Below are 22,633 nucleotides of genomic sequence, written 5' to 3'. Positions count from 1 at the left end.
ACGCCATCATTTCCTCCGTTTACACCTCACCTTCTGTGCCTCCTCAGTGGGATGCTTCAAGGTGTTAAAAATCATAATGGCCTGCTTCAGGTGGGTGCTGGACCCGTAATTGGCTCTTGAAGCGGGTTTTTCTTCTCTCTCTCTCTCTCTCTCTCTCTCTCTCTCTCTCTCTCTCTCTCTCTCTCTCTCTCTCTCTCCTGCTTGCAGCTCGTGCCTCCAAGCAAGAACAAAGCTATCGCTGATCTATTTTTGTTTTTTTAAACCGTTTTCTTTGTTTCCGTTTTGCATTCGTAATGTGACCGTGATCAGATTTCCATTCCGAGTTTGTTTTCTTTTTTTTTTCCTTCTCTCTCATTCCAAACGTTCGTATCCCTTTGTCTCAAACGAAAAAAAATTACCTGAATATAAAGATGAGTCCTTAGCCAGCTCTGTACAGCTCCCAGTACTGTATGTGACCTCGCGATCCCACCGACCTCTCCGCTCTCTATTATCCCCATCAAGGCCGCGAAAACAGAAAACGGAGCTAACTCACCGTTGTTTTTAACGGTGCGAAAAATGCAAGAGGTGTTAGCGTGTGAAAATACGCGCGGGGGAGGGTGTAATCCCCCACCTCCTCATTAGTACAACAGATGCGACGTTGAGATTATACACTGGCCCTTGGAGCCACAAGCAGCCCGGGAGCGCCCTTGGGTTAATGCAATGTGGGTTAAAGCTTCTGTCATCTTGCGATGTTTCACTTCGATGCATCTCCCTCGCTCGCTCTCGCACACCCTCTCCCCCCCGCCCCCCCACATAACCTACCCCTCCAACGCCCGTTCTGCGCCCTCTACCTGCCCCAATCCTCTCCGCTCCTGGCATCATTCCTTCCCCTTCAGCCTATTCCCCCTACAGCCCTTCCTTAAACCTCATCATGTTCCTCCTAACCCCATAGCAACCTCGGCTTGCTACCTCCTCTCACACACCCCCAACCTAAACTCTCTCCCTTACCCAGACTCCCAGTCCCGTCCCTCCACTAGATACCCTACCTCGCCATAGTTTCATAACCTCTTTCTGGTTTGCGTCACACACCTCAACCACCCGTCCAGCCAATCCCCCTCCCTCATGGAACTACTCCCCACTCCTGCCTCCGTCGGCCCCAGAGTCGCGATCTATCGATTTTTGCAGTACTGAGCGACTTGCAAGGAAAGAGCGAACGACGACTGTTCCATCATCCCTGGGGATCCCGCTGGTCAGAAATGTGGGTAAACATGTGGTGGGGAATTCGAGAGCTATAAGAGGAAAGTCCATGTCTGTCCCGCTGCCAGAGTTTCCCCCCCCACATTAAACCAGAAGGTTAAAGAGACTGAAACGCCTGTTGCATAGATTCTAACATCGTCTGTATAAACCCACGGTTGGAATTCATAGGAGACAGGGGATTATACATCCGTGACGGCTTTCACTCCAGCTCTCAAAGTATAGAAAATCAAGCTGCCGTACAATTGCAGGCTTAAAAGAAAGAGAAAAAAATTGTTGAGTCCAGGTAGAGATCGGCGTGTTGACCACACGGTACCGGCGGTTAGGGGGTCAAATCAGGTCAGGTCATATATCATCACACGTCACGCGAGGGATGTCAGGTCGAGTCCCCTCCTCCCGACCCCAGCAGACAGCGAGGACGGAAGGACGGGGTCATGGAGGCTCCTTACGCCTCGGTCTGGAAATACCCGGACACCCAACCACACCACCAGTCTCGTTCAGAGGTCATGAGAAATGAAACGAGACTGACATTGTCCTATGATCCATGAATATAAGATCCATCCCAAACCAAATCAGTTGAATTAGCATTGCTCTGTGAACACTGTATATATATGGATGGAATAGGGCCACTCAGTAAACGAAGATAATGAACCCATTGTGGATGATAAAAGCATAACAGGAACCCAGAATTTTTTTTTTTTTTGAGGGGGGAGGGTCTGTCTATCTTTACACTTAAAGAGCAGCGTCACGAATTTTGAGACAGTGATAGATAGCATTCATTCGATACCAGAAATTACCGTCACAGTTATAGAACTACTAACACGGATGGATAAAAGACTAATGTAAGTCTTGGCCCTGAACGTTTCTCTGTCCATTTAGTAAAACTTCAAACACGAAATAGCCAAACCGTTAACTTACATTTTCAGTACATACACGTGTCCAGGTTGGAGGAGTTCCACAGGACTGTAGAGACTGGCAGACGTAACTCCTATATTCATAAAGGAAAGCCATGAAATTCCCGGCAGTTATCGTGCCATTCGCCTCACATCGCCTTTATGTAAACTTATATAAGAGTCGATTATGAGTTAAAACCGTACCCTACCCGGACCAGCACAGTCTGATCAATAGTACACTCAATGGTTGTATAAGACACAGATCATGTCTTACAAATCTTTTTGAATCGTATATTATTCAACACCCACGACAAGACAAAAGCAATAGGGGCTATATTTCTGGACTTCTGTAAAGCATTCATGCATTAACTTCTGGCCTTAGGGTTTACTGGTTGCATGTGGAATTGGACAGAAGCCTGGTTACGTGATTAGAAGTAGAGTCGTAATGTATGGTAGATCATCACGGTGGTCACCTGTTCCTACTGGGGTCCCACAGGGATTCGTCCTTGGGCCTGGACTTAGTGTCCAGATTTGCAGATGACGCAAAGATCGACAGTGTCATATCAACTGAAGAAAATAGGGTAAGATGACAAGAGGATCTAGATGAAATAATCGCTCGCTGAGTGGTCTAGAAAATGGTGAATGCCATTTAACGTCAACAGATGTCAGCTGTTACAAGTAGGAAACTTTAAGATAAATTCGACTATGAGTTGATTGCCCACAAGATAAAGGACACACCCCCTTGTGTGAGGGATCTATGGGTTACTGTTTCCAGCAACCTCAAAGTCTCATAGCATTATAATGAAGCTGACAAGAAAGCAAATAGGATGTTAAGGATTTATTAACAGAAAATTTTCCGTACAGTAGCAAGGATGTGATAATGCCACTATACGTAAGTCTTGTTACACCTTACCTCAAATATGCATCACATTTCTTTGCCTCCTCACTTAAGCAAGGCTATTTTTGAATTGGAAACAGTGCAGTGAAGACAGCTAAATTGGATCCTTCCCTGAATAACAAACGTATTAGGACAGACTGCGAGAATTAAACTTGTTCGTTCTAAGCAAGACGCGTGTCCAAGGCAAACTAATAAAATCATTCAAAGTACGTAAAGGTTTCAACAACGTGGATATTAAAAGTTTTTCTCTCCAGTAACGCCAGCACTGCCAACGAGAGAAAATATATGAACTAAAACTTAAGAGGTCACCGATTTAATCTAGACCAGACGAAATGTTTCTTCAACGACATGATTGACGCATGGATAAGCTCTCAGAACATGTCGTCCATAGCAACACTCTATAATAGCTTCTTGATTACGCTTCATTATTACTTGTCACTCTATGGGATACGAATGATTCGCTTACTCAATCGTCATAACGTAATGGTACATTATGTTACCTTCTCTCTCACCGATCTTGTCCTGGTTATGCTGCGATAACATACCAACGTACCCGTGTTGCCTTTTTTTTTAAGAGAGCAAGAAAGAATGATTGTATCATTCTTCAACACCAGGAATGATATGCCGTGATAAGTGGAGAGGCTGGAGTTCAAGTTTATCCTTACTGTTGTCCTCACAAAAAAATAGTGAATACATGTCGTTGGTGATGGGTTGCATGACAGATTCCTACTCATTCTACCTCTTCACTTTCCACTAAACATTTCCATCAGGCAAACTAATCCTGCAAGGTATTTTTTTCTAACCTGTTTTCCGTCCGGCGTGTTCCCAGAGGTAGTGGAGGGTGGAGCGAGTAGCCTTTGCCATTATTTCTCTTCTGCTGCTGAGAAGGGGACTGCAGTATTTTTTCTTAAGTAGTGTTGAAGGCCAGCCTACTTCCCTTGGACCTTGAAGGGTTTGCCTGGTCTGTGTATGTACGTGTGTAACTCTCTCTGTGTGCAACTCTCTATCTCTGTTACGTACTCTACCACCATCACCACGAAGCTATCGCCCGGAGCTGTGCTTCGTTAATTAGTTACACAGGACTTTAATTACCTCGATACTACTTCGCCGCCAGGGTTGGGAGGAGGCCCCTCGAGGATTAGGATAAGCCGCAGACGAAAGCGCTTCGTCTGTAATGGTACTGACGGACGGGTGGCTCCCTGGTGGATCAAAGGTGGTGTTCCATCCATCCCCTCCTACACCACCACCACCGTCTCTCTCTCTCTCTCTCTCTCTCTCTCTCTCTCTCTCTCTCTCTCTCTCTCTCTCTCTCTCTCTCTCTCTCTTCTCCCGTCAACCTGTCTGCCTTTGGGTCTGTCAGTCTATCCGTATCTCCATCAATCTGTTTGTCTCTCTCTCTCTCTCTATCTATATAACTGTCTATCCATCATCTCTGTCTGTCTGTGTGTCTCTCTACCCATCTATCTATTCATCTATTTTTTCTTTTTTGTATCTCTCACCAACATCAACACCACTATCTCTTGTACCTTCCAACACTTGAGTCGTGTGAATTTCTGAAAGTATGGTGGAAAATGGAAATGATACAGCCGGGTCATTGTTTACTGATTACAGTCGAAATGATATACTTAAAAAGAGAAAATCGCCGATAGATAGATAGACAAATAGATATACACAGATAGATAAATGGTAGTATCTGTATTACTAATATCACTATAATGTAGTCTTTCTGCTTTACACTGTGGGTATGTGTGTTTGTCTTTCGCTTCAGGGAAAACATTATTCTACTCGCTGTTTCCCCTCTCCCCTTTCTTATGAGCGATTCCCATCCTCACTGCTCATGTTATATCTCGCATCGGCATTGACACTGGAGAGGAAAATAAGTTTGACAAGAGGCGACAACCTGTCACCCTCTGATATTTTCATTTTTTTTTTATTGGTAGCTGGGAATATATTGAAAAGAGTTGTTCTCAATAATGATATATATATAATAAAAAGTGGTCGAAGTTTTAGATGTGAGAGACAGAAGAACTGACAGACACAGACAGACAGACAGACAGACAGACACACACACACACACACACACACACCCACCAGCAACACGTTCGCAGATAATGCTTGAATCATGAGAGAGGTGAATATATGACGAGGATTGCAGCGACCAGCAAGGGGACATAGGCAAGCTGCAAACAGCTGCTGATACACTGTTGTTGTAAGTCAAGCTCAGTAAATGTTAAAGTGATGAGGCTTAGCCACGGTGGGGAAAAGTCCTCGATATGAATATCATTTGACAGGATGTGAGTTGTGTGTGTGTGTGTGTATGTATGTGTGTGTGTGTGTGTGTGTGTGTGTGTATGTGTGTGTTGTGTGTGTGTGTGGTGTGTGTGTGTGTGTGTGTGTGTTTGTGTGTGTGATGGACTTAGGAGTCGACATTGCACCTCATTCCACTCTGAAACATCATATCAGGAGAATGGTGAAGGAAATATTCATTCTGTTGGCATATTCTAATGCTGACTAAATACGTGGATAAGGAAGTGTTCATCAAAGGAAATGTTCAGCAAGTTGTTCCCAACGTATGTATGACCCACGTTGGATCAGTGCTTCTTAAATTTGCGTCACCGCATCTGGACAAAAAAAATGGAATAGAAAAAGCAAATAGAGAAGATCCAAAGGAGTGTAACACAATAATGATTCCTGGAATACAAATGCTGAGTTGCAGAGAGAGAGGTTAGAGGCCATTGATGTTAACTATCATATGAATTGATTGAGAAATTGATGAAGGGAGACTTTAATCACATCTTGAAATTTCTAAACACCATTGATGATGTCGACAGGGTATATAGTTCTTTGAAATGTGCAAATACAGAGCAGCCAGAGGCCATATTAAGAAAGCACACAAGAAATAGTTTAGAAAGAAGATATAAAGAAGTATATGTAGAGTGAGGAATATGCAGTTGTTGAAAGCTGTTTATAGTTGAAAAAGATGGGTGATGGCAGAGATAGTTCATTTCATGGGACGAGTGTAGGTCTCCCTCCTCGTACCGTGATAATAGGTAATTACACACACACACACACACATACACACGGGCCCTCCCATGGGTGGCCCTGCATTGTTCGAATCTTGGCCTTGGCAATCTGCCCACACTCTACCCGGATATTCATCCAACCCCTCGTGCATGGTCAGTGAGTGGGTACTTTTCTTAGGCTGATGTATGTATGTGTGTGTGTGTGTGTGTATCTTTTTTTTACTCTGAATTTATTCGACGTGAAAAAAGTTTCTTTCTTATAGGAAAAGCGGAAAAAATAGATACATAATATTTATCATTGATTTAGTCTCCCTCTCAGTTACCTGCCTTATACGATGAAGATAGATTCAGATATCGCAGCGAGTTAAAACTTCGCGGAATCGAATTGGTAAACAAGATTTTTATCCCCAGATATGTTCTTTTGAGTCGAGAGTCCGTCCAATTTGTCAGCTCATTAGAGGAGCTCGTTAGAGAGTTCCAGGCAGATGATGTAGTTGTTTGTTAGCCTCAGCGCTAGGTATGTTTATCGTTCCCAGGGAGTGAGGGAGACGCGTTTGGCGTCCTGGCGAACGACGCGTTCAGCTTTAGTGAAACAATTGGTCGAGAGGTGTTATGGTATTTGAACACCTGGCATTTCGAACACCGATCACTTAGCTGTGAAACACCTGGTTCACTGCGGATGACACGTTGATACGTTGAACTTCGGACAGGTGAAGTAATTGGCTCGAAGTTGTTGTTATTGTGTTGTTCGAAGCTCAAAATTGCTCGAGCACTGAGGTTTTGAAGCATCTCGTTCATTGCTGACACACCGACCCTGTTCAAAGTATCGGTTCAAAGGTGTTGTGCTCTTCGAGTCGAGGGAATTAGAACTCTGAGCCCTTGATTGTGAAGCACGCGTTGAACTCTAGGCATATTTAACCTTTCGTTTGAAGGTGTTATGCCGTTCGAAGCCAGGAAGTTCAAACACTGAGTCTTCAGTTATGTAGCGTTTCGTTCGTTCATTCGAAACTTTTGGGAATTCAAGGATAGAATTCCCGGTCTGTCCCTGCTAAAGGATGTTAGTGTTCCACCCTTGGGAAATTAACATCATGGATGTGGAATGTTTCTCTTCTCTCGAGTATTTGAATATTCAGTTCCCGAGCGTTTGAATATTCAGCTCAGGAGTGTTGATGTATTCCTCTCCCGATTGCTGGGATATTCTGATGCTACGTTATGGAGCATTCTAGTCCTGATTGGTGGAATATTGTGTTGCTGAGTAGTGGCATATCCTCTTCCTGTATGCGAGATTATTGGCTTCCTGATTGTCGGAATATTCTCGTCTTGAGTATTCGGATATTCTGTCACTGAATGATGATGATGGCTCTTGGTCTTGAGTTGTCGGACATACGTTTTCCTAGGATTCGAATATTCTATTCCAGCGTACGTTTTCCTAGGATTCGAATATTCTATTCCAGCGTACGTTTTCCTAGGATTCGAATATTCTATTCCTGCGTGTTAGAATATTCTATTCCTGACCGTTGAAAGATTGAGGGTCTAAGTGGTGGTACATCATTTCCCTGAGTGTTGGAATACTCTCGCTCTCTTCCTGGGCGTTAGAATATTCTGTTCTTGAGTTTAGAGATACTGTCGTTCGAGTCTTGAGTTATTCGCGTGTTGAATATTTAGATATTGAATATTTAGATATTCACTCCCAGGATGATACGGTGTTTATTCCCTGAGTGTCAGAATCATCCATTTGTGAATATTAGAATATTTTATTTTCTAGTTCATTCATCTAGTGTATTCATGAAGTTCCTGAGTATTGAAATATTTGGAGCCCGTGTGGATAGATTTGACAGGGTTTTCATCCCGTATTGAGAGATTTGATTCTCGACCATAGCAAGCTCAAATATTCACTATAGTAGGAAATAGTCCGGCAGTTTACAAATATTTATTTTATGGTTCCAGAATATATTTGATTTTTGAATGAGGTGTCCAACTCGCTGGAATATCTCGGTGCCAGACCACTGGGGCCATAACGAAATTCAGGAGAATAAAGATATTTGAAGGCTGGGTTTATTTCAGTTATTTAAATTTAGCTCCCTCTGAATTCTGCTCCTATAAAAAGAAGGATTCTGTTTACCCCACTGGGCTTATAGCCTTTCCAGGGTTGTTATATATTTCACAGGAAGGAAAAAAAAAGAGGGGAAAATGGAAGCGTGCTTGATGGTTAGAGGGGAAATTTTACTAAGAGAATTTATTGATGATGATATTTATGAATGATACCAATGGGAAAAGTAGAGTGATATTAGGAATATCTCTGGAGAGAGAGAGAGAGAGAGAGAGAGAGAGAGAGAGAGAGAGAGAGAGAGAGAGAGAGAGAGTGAGAGTTTTTCCTCTCTCTAATATTGTTTTCCCTGACTGTGAGCGAAGGGAGGAGCTGAGGGAGAGAGAGAGGAGAGGGTATTTTTTGTTTTCCTCGAAGGTTCACTCGTACATTCCTGAGGCCCTTTTTTCTTATTTCACAGAGGCAGGAAACAACGAATGGGTTCATAGAAACGCAAGACACGAAAACTGTTTAGTCGATTTGATGACGGAAGAAGTACATGGAAATCATCAAAGGTATTTAGGCATCATGATATTTGTTTTAAACGTAATGGAAAGAAAAACAATATGTATTTGAGGTGTTCAAGTGGGAGGTGTTCAAATGCGGGCTTCCAGAGCAGGTTTTCCAACGTGGGTTTCCAGTGCAAGGTGTTCAAATGCGGGCTTCCAGAGCTGGTGTTCCAGCACGAGCTTCCAGTGCAAGGTGTTCTAATCCGGACTTCCAAAGCAGGGGGTCCAGGGCTGATTTCTTGTGCATGGTGTTCAGATGCGGGCTTCCTGTGCATGGCGTTCAAATGCGGGCTTCCAGAGCAGGTATTTCAGTACGGGTTTCCAGTGCGAGGTGGTCAAACACGGGCTTCCTGTCGTCTGTCACCAGTGTTGGTGGCAGTCTTGAGACTCGGCAGAAGTCCACGCTGGAACCCTCGCACTGGAAGCCCTAGCCCATGCTGGAAGCTGATGTTCGTGCTAGAAGTTCGCGCACCCGTTGAAAGCCCATACTCCCGCTGGAAGCCCGCTTGAGAATTAGCGCCAATGCCTTTGCACTGGAAGCCCCTGGTGCAACCTTTGCTCTGGAAGTCCGCGCTGGACCTGCCCTGGAAGCCAGCATTGGAACACCTCGCACTGGAAGCCCGCGCTGGATCCCCATGCTCTGGAAGTCCACCTAGGAACACATCGCGCCTGGAAGGCCGCTGTGGAAGCCTCGTCGCTCACCAGCGTCTTTGGAGATCGAGAATGCAATTGGCCCTTCCTAGGGTGAGAGGCGCCTCTGGATTTCGCACACTGCCTCACCTGGAGTGTGTTACTTCGTGCCTGGCTTTATACATGGGAGAGAGAGAGAGAGAGAGAGAGAGAGAGAGAGAGAGAGAGAGAGAGAGAGAGAGAGAGAGAGAGAGAGAGAGAGCTAAATAGACACGGCAATGAGAAAGGTGCATCGGATTTCTCTCATCCAAAATTATATTTGGAATATTTCAAGTAGGCTGATGGGTGATTTGTAGACGTAAGGTACAAGATATGATAAATATATTGGGAATGAATGGAAAAAACATGTCTTCTATTAAAACACTCGCCTGTGTACCTAGATTTCCATATGACTAACGAGATACCATCCAGAACTACATGTTGATTTGCTGACTAAAAAGAATTAGTGAAAAGTAATTGGTTCCAAAAAAAACTGGTCTCAAAAATTAATTCAAAATTGGTTCCAATATTTATATTCTCAGTATGTGTGGGCAACGAGGTATCAAATGAATGTAAATCATGACATCATATTTAGTGCAATTTGATTCAAACAGTCATCTGATATTTTTATTTGATTAAGATAAAGTTTTAATATATTGCTCATATACCGGCGTTGGATGTTTTGACTAGATTTTGAAAAAGAGGAGGAAATGAGGCCATAGCTAATCCAGGGTATATATATATATATATATATATATATATATATATATATATATATATATATATATATATATATATATGAGTGTATGGGCCATTCTATATTTTCTTCCTGTCGCTACCTCGATGACGCGGGAAACAGCGATTAAGTATAATAGAATAATATATATATATATATATATATATATATATATATATATATATATATATGTATATATATATATATATATATTTATATATATATATATATATATATATATATATATATATATATATATATATATATATATATATATATATATTTATATTTATTTATATATATATATTTATATTTATTTATATATATATTTATATTTATTTATATATGTATATTTACATTTATTTATATATTTATTTACTGTACTTGTCATGAAATACGCTATATGCCCACGCGTAGTAGAAAACTGTATGATGTAGTGGACGACATACTGCTGTACTGTACGTGGTTTTACATACAAGGAATGATAAAGGTCGTTGGGATGTGGACATTAGGAGGGAAAGAGTGAAGTTTATCTCTTGTGTAGTGGGAGACCCGAGGGCTGTAATGATTATGTGCCTGTGGTGGATTTCGTTACAGTACTTCTCCAGTCATTGCTTTCTGTACTCCGCGATGATGGCTCTCTCTCTCTCTCTCTCTCTCTCTCTCTCTCTCTCTCTCTCTCTCTCTCTCTCTCTCTCTCTATCTATCTATCTATCTATCTATCTATCTATTTCCTCCCTCCGCAGGCGTTATTTTTTGGTCAGTGTTCTCTTGAGATATTTGCATGGGTCCCCATCCCCGAGGTTTGGGCCCGTAACGACACGCGTTTGGCTGCTGCTTCCCACAACTTTTGTGTGGAGAGCAGTCAAACGAGTATTGACCGTTGTGATCCCTCCTTTCTTTCTCGAACGCTTGAGCGATGGAATCGTCCCATTTCTTTCACCTTTCCTCCATATTACCTTTTTACGTATAGGAGACAGGTCGACAAACACCTTCGGACCTCTGATTCAATATTTTTTTTTTCCGTAACATTCTTCTTTCACCCAAGATGGCCTTTGACCGGGCGAATGATTTGATTGTGCCGTGTTGGCCACTGCATAACGAAAGAGCGAAAGCCCCATACAACCTCAAAGCGCCAGTATCTTGGTAGAATCCAACCAGGCATTCAACAACAGACGGAAGTTGAAAGAAAAGAAGGTGGGTTCAGTTTCAGCCAGCAGGGAGTATATTGCATCTTCCGGACGAATATTTTTTTTTGCCTCGGGCACGCAGGATGTATAGGTCACTTGACTCGGACGTGGTGTCCCTCTCCCATCTATGTCCATGGCATCATTATCCCCCCCATCCCAAGTAAACCGACAAAAACCCCGGGTGCTTTACCTAAGTTCTACGTATGTCAACGTAATTTTGCGTCGTCAGTGTATACGATACGACTTACACCTAAAGAGAGAGAGAGAGAGAGAGAGAGAGAGAGAGAGAGAGAGAGAGAGAGGCACGAGTACTCTGTCCATTCTATACACGTCGCATTAAGAAGGGGAGTAGGGGGAGGAGGATGGAGGAAAGTTCTCGACTTTTCGAGACATCTGCTCAACATTTCTAATCTCAGGGACGCGCGCGCGGTGGATGTCTCGAGGAAGGTCAGGGGGAAGATTATCTCCCGCGGTCAGGAGGACTGAGTGGTCTTGCCAAAGCCCTTGAGGAAACCCGCCGCCTCGACTGGATATTGACCCACTCTTGATTACGTTGAATTGAGTCCCTATGGAGACTTCGTAGAATATATATATATATATATATATATATATATATATATATATATATATATATATATATATATACTGTATATGGGCTATATTCATCCACCTAGAGGCGCTGTATATGATGGAATCCTATTTTTCAGAGGAACCTTAATGGAATGTGATGGTTTGATGGGATGGTACAGATTGAAGGGATTTTTTTTTTTCTTTTTTCTTTTTTAGTTGAAGATGGGACGTCGATAGAGGTTGGCCGGGGAGCGACATATGCGTCTCCGTTTTGAAACCCCAAACCCGGATATTCGAGCGAAAGGGAAATTGAGAGTGGCATCTAGAAGGGATCGGGCTGTATGATTAGAAGGGAGCTGGTAGGAATATAGAATGGAGGAGGATGCCGAGAGAGAGAGAGAGAGAGAGAGAGAGAGAGAGAGAGAGAGAGAGAGAGAGAGAGAGAGAGAGAGAGAATGTTGCAGCCCGTGTTTGAGGATGGGAGGGTGGCCGAGGTGTTGGTGACCCACATGCCACCATTTGGCACCATTCCTTATATCTCACCATCTTCACATCACCATTCCCATATATGGTACCATCCTCACATGTCACCATCTCAGTATCAGCGATCCCCTCCCCCCAAACCAGTCACCAAGTAACCCCATCATCCCTCGATCTCTCACCCTCCCACACCGATTTCCTCACCACCAGATTGTCCAAATCCTCTGGCATATATCCTCGCCTCTACTTGTGGGGAAAACACCTCTTCACCATAGAAGATCTGGAAGGACACTAAAGGAACTTCTCGTACGATTGATTTCTACACCACCTGCCTGCCTATGGCACCAGAGAGAGACTCTTGTCTCGCTCCTCGAGATCTTCGTAAAGTTCGTCTGTCGCCCCTCTCGTATGCCACCACCACAGCTCATGTGAATGTCATTTTCCCCCTTAAGAGATCCCCCCCTCTGTGGCGTCGACGGCACCACCAGGTAGTGGGGTGGGTGGAGTGTGGAGGGAATGGCACTTTAAGCATCATGTTACCCAGATGTTTACTAAGTGAAAGAGTTGTTCGTTTTCCGTAGACCGTCTGTGGCCCAGGCGAGGCAGCACCCACATTTAGACACAGTAGTTTGTTTGTCGTGTATATCCTGTAGCACAGAGAGGGACAGTCATTCTGGTATTTTGTTTTTCTCTCCGTTCGTTATTTATTCCACCTGTTTCCTTCTTAAAGAAAGGGTAATTAAAGATTATATATATATATATATATATATATATATATATATATATATATATATATATGGCTCTGTCTAAATTGCATGGTCAAGGACGGAATTGCTCGCTGGTGAGGATATGAAATAGATGAGAGGCCGGATCATTTCCTCAGGCTTTTAGAAACAGTTTCTTGGCTGTGTCCATCTGTCTGTCTTTTTATTTATCCATTCATCTGTCTATCTGTCTGTTTATCCATCTGTCTGTCCATCGTTTCACCTTTTTTCTGTCTTTATCTCTCGATCTATCTGTCTATCTATCTATCTTTCTAAATTTTCAAGCAACTTGCTTCTTTATTCATGCTTTCGTGGCTGATTATTTGTTTTTTTTTTGGATGCATTACTGTTGCATTGTTACTGGATAGATCATTCTCGTTTATATGCAGATGTTTTAGCTTTTAATGACTTACATTTATTCATGAACCTTTTATACTTGGGGTCCTTTCATTTACGCCTCGCTATCAACTCTGACTAACAACTGCTCTTACGACTTGCTAAATGTATGTTAACCTTAAACATTTACCCTTTGTTCCTCTCTGTGTTACGTATATCTTTTTGTCTCCCTTTGTATTTGCTCTGGTATCTCTCGCCCCACCCACTCTCTTCTCTCGCTCCATATCTCTTCGTCTCGACTTTGCTACACTTGATTTCTTTTCTTGTTTCTTTTCTTTTCCCTTCTTGTTTTTGCTCCGTGTCAACCCTTTGTGTCTGTTATGGTTCGTTATTGTACACGACCAGGTGTTAGCGAAGTTCTCTGATCACCCACCCTTCGTCTCCTGTCAAAGAAGAAGTCTTCTCTCTCGACTGAATTTCTCCTTCGGGTAAACTTTCATAACGTAGATATGGGCAGACGGGCCTCCCCCTCTGTCATTGCCAGGTGTAGAACACCACATCCCACGAAAAGTTGAATCACTCAGAGTCGTAGACAACTGAACTTAGAACGTGGCGTTCTCGGTGTTAATTTGACATTCTTATTCACGTGATGGATGGGATTTAGGGGTTGTCGGTGTTAATTTAACACTCTCATTCAAGTAATGAATACATCTGCAACTCTACTATACACGTGCGTAAGTCAACTGTTCTTGCTGAAAAGCAAGAATAAGACCTAGTTAAAAAGATGTGTTCCTAGAACCTGAAAGAGTGAGGAAGGACGTCATCATATGTCTGCTGACATGGGTCTCTATGCGGTGATCTTCTCGTCTTCCCCCAGTGTTCTAAGATCCCTGTCTGTCACCTGGTGTATTCATGAGTGGACAAGCAATCTCTCCCTTTGTGTCCATCCGCGCCCTGACTCACTGTCGTCACCGGCCCGCTTCCTCGGGTAACTTTTTCCGTAAATGGGAGTTCATGCGGCGTACGTGGTGACACGTACCCGCTATATTTGGCCCCTCAGTCACCTTGGCAGTCGAGACTGTCGCCTGGTTTAGCCTCGTGATTCACATCATCTCGCCACACCTCCGTGTACACATACAGCACAGAAGTCTCACCCGAGGAATACATATGAGTTATTTCAAGCGCCATACTCGAGCATTGTATTTTACGACCCACTTAGCCTTATGATATTATATTAAACTTCTTGTTTTTCTGGCATGAACATCATACCTTAAGTCTTCTCCTTCTCTTGGGCACATGATTGCATCGTACCCTAAGCCCTACTGCTGCTCGGAAATACCACAATCGTGGATTGGTATGTCCTCGTTTCAGTAATCATGTAGTGTCTCACCTCCTCACACGTCATCATCATCGTCATCACCGCCTCTAACAATGCACCACAGATGCCGTCCAGGGTCATAATGGCTGATCTATGCAAACCTCATCACCTTGTAGTGTGTACAACAGGCCTCGTCATCCCACCGTGCTCCATCCTCTTCACTTGTATCCGTCCAAACGGATTTTTTTCTCGTAGTTTTCTGTACACACACACACACACACACACACACACACACACACACACACACACACACACACACCACCCCCGCCGACGGGTCTCGAACTCGTGCTTTTGTTCTGTATTTCACGAACTCCTCATACTTCAACGATTTCCGGTGTGATCCTGACCCTATGCGTTTACGATCTCTCAATATATATATATATATATATATATATATATATATATATATATATATATATATATATATATATATATGTATGAATCAATAATGAGTTTTCTTTCTACAAGAAATAATCCTATTACCTTTCAATCTTCACCGGAGGTGTGCACTTGCTGTTCTCGTTTTTAGGAAGTAGAAAAAAGGCTAGTTTTTTCATTACCATTTATCATCAACATCTGTGCTCGTATACTCTTGCACGTCCGTCCGCACCTCCGTCAAGTCTCATCGTCCGAGTCCAATGTCCAAGTCGCTCAGTCATGCTTCACCGAAAACGTAGGTTAACCCTGACCTGAGTTGCGCGCCTCAGAGACGAACACCGCCATCGATCATGCAGTGTTTTCAGAGCTGGTACCACTTCCCAGTGGTTGTTTTTTTCCCTAGTGAAGTGCATCACGAGCTCCTTGCTCACTTTTCATCTCCTGTGGGGTGTTAAAAGGCTGCGATGGCGGCTTATTTGCCCTTATCCAGAAGAAACCCTTTTCTTTCTTTCTTTCATACTATTCGCCATTTCCCGCGATAGCGAGGTAGCGTTAAGAACAGAGGGCTGGGCCTTTGAGGGAATATCCTCACCTGGCCCCCTTCTCTGTTCCTTCTTTTGGAAAAAAAAAAAATCGAGAGGGGAAGATTTCCAGGCCCCCGCTCCCTTCCCTTTTAGTCGCCTTCTACGACACGCAGGGAATACGTGGGAAGTACTGCTGAATTTTCTTCTTGATTTTTTGGCGAGCACGGTTCTTTAAGATTAGAGATGTCAGTCTCTCAAAGACCCTTATGCCTCGTAAATGGAATTAGAGATGATAACCTCATAAACATCCTTGTGTTTTGTAGATGGAATGGGAGATATCAGCCTCATAAAGGCACTTTTCCTTAGAGATGGAATGTCTGGTAATACTAACCTCATGAAGGCCCTTAATTTCATAATGGAAAGGGAGACAAGGAACTCTTCCACTACCTTCTTTTACTGTAGGATCCTGCGTTGCGCCGGTCTGTAGCAGGTCCTTCGGTGGGTGTTTTGTAGAGCGTAGAGGGAAGTAACTCCTTCCGGTAAGCAAAGTGTAAGGCATTCACTGGGATCTTTTTCCTTGGGGGACTTCCAGGCACTAATATGTAGCCAGGACCGGCCGTCTTGCCTTTCCTTAACATGCCTTCCCACCCTCCCCACCTTTGGCGTAACCCCGGCTTCCCTCGCATTACTGCATATTCTCGTCATATCGAAGACATACCGTAAATTCCACACTGTTCTTTTTATATCCCCCCCTCCCACTTTAGATCTCGCCCTCCGAATGCCATTCACTTTTTTTTTTCATCTCTCGGTCGCTTCCTCCTGCGTGTGAGTGTTCATTATGCTCTCCTCACACCTTTCTCCCATCCACACGTGGTCCTCCTTACTCCTTCCCTTCTGCCATGTCATGATACTCCTTTTCAGTCCTCATTATCCGCCTCGACGAACCAGCTTACGATGCCTCATCCCTCTCTCTTCTCAGTTCGTTATCTCCACTTAATTGCTTCTCATTCCTTACGCTTCTTCTGTCTATGCTTCTCCCTCTTTCCTATTATTTTTTTGTCGTTTTTTTACCTTTACGTTTTCTTCCTCCTGCCTTTCTGCCGCCTCCTCCTTCGACTCCACATTTTACCCCTGCTGGCCTCTCCCCTCTAGCTCTTGCTGCTCCTTTTTTTCTTCTTTTTTGAACGGAGTCTTTTATCGACGTGCAGTCAGGTCCATATGGTGTGCTGGCGCTGCATAATGGTCGTATCGCCGCGTATGCACCAGCACTCTGTAAACATGGGGGGGGGGGACAACATTTACGAAAATCCCAACTTTATATATATACGGGTAATCTTAGGTCATTTTAGATTTTCACGAACCTTAACGAAAAGAAAAATGATTCGTGACCAAAGGTTATACTTAAGATGTTTTCAGTCGCAGGTGCGTTTGTCTTACTCCTTCTCTTTTGGCCGAACCGCAACACCTAGATGGGCCCCATATTTTTTGTTCATGGTTACTCCAGAGTCCAGGCGAGGTCTTAGGCCCGTCGCATGTCGGTCCTCAAGACCAGACTCACGTGTTTGCGTGTGCGGTTGTTGTCGCTCTTTCACGGACTAACCGTAGCTCTCGCAAAGCCTCAAATGTTGGGATTCTAGGTACTTCAGAATCGCCTGAAGGCTCCCAGATTGTGTCTGTCGATACTTCAGAATCACCTGAAGTCTCCCAGATCGTGTGTGTGTAGATACCTCAGAGCCTGGCCAAGGTTTCAAGCTGCCGCTTTTCGGCCTTAAAAGTCAGTCCGCTTCCAGGGCACCACACACCGCTTTTCAAAAGCCTTGTACATAGGCATTATACACTTTAGCTCACTGCACTTACTCAAAAAACAGGCAACCGAGTAGCCTCGGATTATGATCAAGGTGCTGTGGCACAGGATCAAAAGGCAGGCGGGCACAAGGGTATCACAGCCCCACCCTAAAGGCCAACACAGGACACCTTTCTTTCCAAGATTCAGAATTACCACAACCATTATTACTTTGTTTTGCTTCACCCCGAGCAGCGCCGAGCACCCAAGCCGGCCATGTTATACAGCTCGCACATCTATCACTGAGTTGGGAGATTTTGTTTCTTTTGGAGTAATATTTTCTGGACACACACATACAGTGCTTGCCATAACGTCCCATAATATTGTCTTGTTTATTCTCTTCATGTTTGCAGAAATGACGCTCCGTTTCTTCCTAATTGTCATTAGCGCATTAGTTCATCTAACGCTTGTAATTTTTGTAGGTCATGAATATTCAGATGTCTGTGAATTAACCTTTCTATGTTCTGCAATCACAGGCGTAGGTCAAATGAGGGTCACTATCAAGGTCATGGAGCAAGGTCAGCGATACAGACGTTCAACTTTATACGTAACATATCCATAATTTTGAACACACACACACACACACACACACACACACACACACACACACACACACACACACACACACCCTCCCCCCTCCAGAAGACAAAACATGGTGTTATTTCCTTCCCGCCTCCCTCCCCCACACCCACCCCCATCCATCCCCCTCCAGGAAAAATTAATCGACACAAAATTAAATGAATGACTAATAGATTATAATATTTGTTTATGTGTTGATGTGATGGATGATGGAGGGGTGGAATGTTGCCACGAAAGCCTACACACTAACCCCCTCGCCCACACACTCCCTCACCCACCCCACCTCACCTCCCCCCCCCCCCCAACTCGCCCAAAAAAAAAAGATGGACGAAAAAAGCTGATTTATGCAACAGTGTCAACACAGCTGGGATGGCCGTTGGGGATGGGGGCCTCTGGGATTACTGGGGGGATTAGAGGGGATTATACGTCAGGGGGTTTAGATTATTTCTGATCCCATTTAGGTCCAGCGATAACGATATCGAGGCATGTCTAATTCAATATCTAATGGGATGTGTCTCGATAAGATGATTGCACTAGAAACTTCTTTGGTGATGTCGTTAGCATCGCTGACCACGGGTCACGTTCAGGCCCGCCTGCGATCGAATCCTGGGCGCCGCGGCAGTCAACCCAGCTGTTCATCCTTCCCTGAGGTAGATAACAAACTTAGGCTAGGATATATATATATATATATATATATATATATATATATATATATATATATATATATATATATATATATATATATATATATGTGTATGTTTTCCTTGCGCTACCTCGCAAACGCGGGAGACAGCGATAAAGCAGAAAATATATATATATATATATATATATATATATATATATATATATATATATATATATATATATATATATATATAAACCTGTAAAAGACTTCCTACTGAATAGCACAAAACTGATCGCCATGTGCATGATAAAGCGGTGAAGTTAAAGAGCAAAACTTAGAGAAAAACGAAACAGGTTTGCGATAGACGACAACAGACCAGAGAGAGAGAGAGAGAGAGAGAGAGAGAGAGAGAGAGAGAGAGAGAGAGAGAGAGAGAAATGGCCGATCAGGAGGTCCGAGTGAGCAAGCAACCGGAAGGCACCGCAGTATGTACGACGAGCATACATCACTGGTCGCGTTAGATAAGATATCGTAATAATCACTCAGGTTTATGAATGACACGACTGACTATCCAAGCTGGAGGAACTGATCGATCAGGTTTTATATTTTCCCCCCCATGTGAAACGAATATCTATCTCTTCGCTGGCGATCAAGTCACTCGACGAGAGTTTCGGAATAGATATAAATAGTAGAGGGCAGGGGGAAGAGGGTGAGGCTGCTGCGTTTGGAAGGGGCCGTCCGCTTTATGCAAGTTGTGGCGGGCGACATTTCCGCGCCATCTCCTTCAATTGGGCTCAGCTTCTAGGTCCACCTCCTCCTCCTCCTCCTCCTCCCGGTCACTTAGTGGTGGCGTGTGAGTTCCCTCCCCGCTTCCTTACACACACACACACACACGCGCGGGGAGAAGGAGGGTTTTAAGACGACGTCCCCCATTCCTCTCTTAAGTGGCAGGTTGTAGTCTCGTCCTGGAAGAAGATAAAGGTTGGTAGTTTCTCCTGGGAAAAGATGCGAACTGGTGTTTTTTTTATAGGATGGTCTAAAGATGGGTCGTTATGCGTATGGGTTTGACATGAATTCTGTCACGTGAAACTCATGTTTTTGAGTTTCTCACATATATATATATATATATATATATATATATATATATATATATATATATATATATATATATATATATTTATATATATGTGTGTGTGTGTGTGTGTGTGTGTGTGTGTGTGTGTGTGTGTACATAAATCTGTCTATACATACGGATGCAGGTGTTGAAACAAGCCATGTAAGCATGCATATGCATATGAATATGTAGATCGATCAAGAGACGATATAGTCAGGTCTACACTCCATTATGTATACTCCCTTATCCTGAAACATCATCAGAATGACGAGGCAAAGATGACCCCTTGACATGGTGGTACGACATACGACGGTACGACCCTTGAGCACGACGGTACGACCTTTGAGCACGACGGTACGACCCTTGAGCACGACCTGTACGATCTTTGAACACGACGGTACGACCCTTGAGCACGACGATACGACCTTTGAGGACGACGGTGTGACCCTTGAACACGACGATACGACCTTTGAGGACGACGGTGTGACCCTTGAACACGACGGTACGACCCTTGAGCACGACGGTATGACCTTTTGAAACGATGGCCTCCCAGCTTTTAGACCAATCACTTAAGGTTCACGTTCACAGGCCACTACATCATACCCAAGGGTCGTACCGTCATGTTCAAGGCTCGTACCATCGTATTCAATGCTCGTGGCCTCGCGTTAAAGTCTCGTATCGTCGTGTTCAAGGCTCGTACCATCGTGTTCAATGCTCGTAGCCTCGGGTTGAAATCTCGTACTGTCGTGTTCAAGTGTCGTGCCGTTATGTTCAAGGTTTGTACCGTCATAATCAAGGCTTGTAGTAGCCTCGCGTCAAACTCTCGTACTGTCGTGTTCAAGGCTCGTACCTTCGTTGTCTTTAAGGGTCGTACCCTCGCGTTCAAAGGTCGTACCGTCGTGCTCAAGGGTTGTACCGCCGTGCTTAAAAATGACAATTAACTTGATGATTTTCAAATCCCTCGGCAATTTTCTTCATCATCCCAACCTTTTTCTTGTTTTGTTTTTATGTCTTTATCTTTTCTCCTCCCCCGCCTCCCCCCCCCTCCACCCGCTTTTTATCACCCCTCGTTCATTACGTTTCCACGCACCCCGTCATTAGTGCAATGCAGCTGTATCGTTAGGGTAATTTGCCTCCACTTTGACCGTCAGGAGCTTGGAGCTCGCTTATTACACGTTATTGGCCAACACAATTAGAGCCATCTCTCTCCTATTCTGTAACGACCCCTCAGCACTTGGAAATACAGCAGGGTCGTAGACGAACCATGATAATGAGCGGTTCAGCTGAAAGTAATTTCGCTAACTCTTTGAGAGATAATTTCTGAGCATAAAAAAAAGAAAAAAACGAAATACTTTTACCGGGAATATTACGTTTTGCCAAGAACATGCTGGAAGTCCCTCCATCAGAAACGCGGTTGAGAGTTACATTTAATTCTTCACTTAACAGTGTCGTCAGCGGTGATTAGGAGCCTCACGCATTCATGGAAATCCTGTTCATGAAACAGTCTTAATGATTGCCGTGTGTCACCCATGAACGACCACTAGTTATGAGACGGCGTGAGCTTGGTCCTCCTGAGCTGGGGGGGGAGCTAGTCCGGCTCGCCGGTGTGAGCGTTCTCGCTTTGTCGTCTGTTTCCCTCCCAACACAAGGCCTGTGGTCCAGGCCTGTCAGTTCAGAGGCGTTTGATTAGATTACACAGAAGGATTCAGATCGCCATATCTCGAACTTGGTTCTGTCGCGCGTCAGGAAACGTGAGTAGATTCCATAAGGATACAGGCAACAGTGTCTTCTGATTCCATAAGGATACAGGCAACAGTGTCTTCTGATTCCATAAGGATACAGGCAACAGTGTCTTCTGATTCCATAAGGATACAGGCAACAGTGTCTTCTGATTCCATAAGGATACAGGCAACAGTGTCTTCTGATTCCATAAGGATACAGGCAACAGTGTCTTCTGATTCCATAAGGATACAGGCAACAGTGTCTTCTGATTCCATAAGGATACAGGCAACAGTGTCTTCTGATTCCATAAGGATACAGGCAACAGTGTCTTCTGATTCCATAAGGATACAGGCAACAGTGTCTTCTGATTCCATAAGGATACAGGCAACAGTGTCTTCTGATTCCATAAGGATACAGGCAACAGTGTCTTCTGATTCCATAAGGATACAGGCAACAGTGTCTTCTGATTCCATAAGGATACAGGCAACAGTGTCTTCTGATTCCATAAGGATACAGGCAACAGTGTCTTCTGATTCCATAAGGATACAGGCAACAGTGTCTTCTGATTCCATAAGGATACAGGCAACAGTGTCTTCTGATTCCATAAGGATACAGGCAACAGTGTCTTCTGATTCCATAAGGATACAGGCAACAGTGTCTTCTGATTCCATAAGGATACAGGCAACAGTGTCTTCTGATTCCATAAGGATACAGGCAACAGTGTCTTCTGATTCCATAAGGATACAGGCAACAGTGTCTTCTGATTCCATAAGGATACAGGCAACAGTGTCTTCTGATTCCATAAGGATACAGGCAACAGTGTCTTCTGATTCCATAAGGATACAGGCAACAGTGTCTTCTGATTCCATAAGGATACAGGCAACAGTGTCTTCTGATTCCATAAGGATACAGGCAACAGTGTCTTCTGATTCCATAAGGATACAGGCAACAGTGTCTTCTGATTCCATAAGGATACAGGCAACAGTGTCTTCTGATTCCATAAGGATACAGGCAACAGAGTCTTCTGATTCCATAAGGATACAGGCAACAGAGTCTTCTGATTCCATAAGGATACAGGCAACA

At 43.8% G+C, this 22,633-nt stretch overlaps 1 protein-coding gene across 2 annotated transcripts in view; it reads left to right on the top strand.

Annotated features, from left to right (window-relative positions):
• Positions 1–22,633, top strand: part of LOC139754459 (uncharacterized) — a 413,997-nt gene that overhangs the window by 214,154 nt on the left and 177,210 nt on the right. The window contains exon 1 of one of the 2 annotated variants that reach the window (XM_071671733.1): positions 8,553–8,648. The exons of the other annotated variant lie outside the window; for it this stretch is intronic. The gene's annotated coding sequence lies outside the window, so the exon portion shown is untranslated. Of the gene's footprint in view, positions 1–8,552; positions 8,649–22,633 lie in introns of those variants that run through there. 2 annotated transcript variants of the gene reach the window in all.

This window comes from Panulirus ornatus, chromosome 17 (genome assembly GCF_036320965.1).
Source record: "Panulirus ornatus isolate Po-2019 chromosome 17, ASM3632096v1, whole genome shotgun sequence".
In the NCBI taxonomy this organism is placed as follows: domain Eukaryota; kingdom Metazoa; phylum Arthropoda; class Malacostraca; order Decapoda; family Palinuridae; genus Panulirus; species Panulirus ornatus.
Note: the sequence above shows the minus strand (reverse complement) of the source record. Positions and strands in the feature narration are given on the sequence as shown.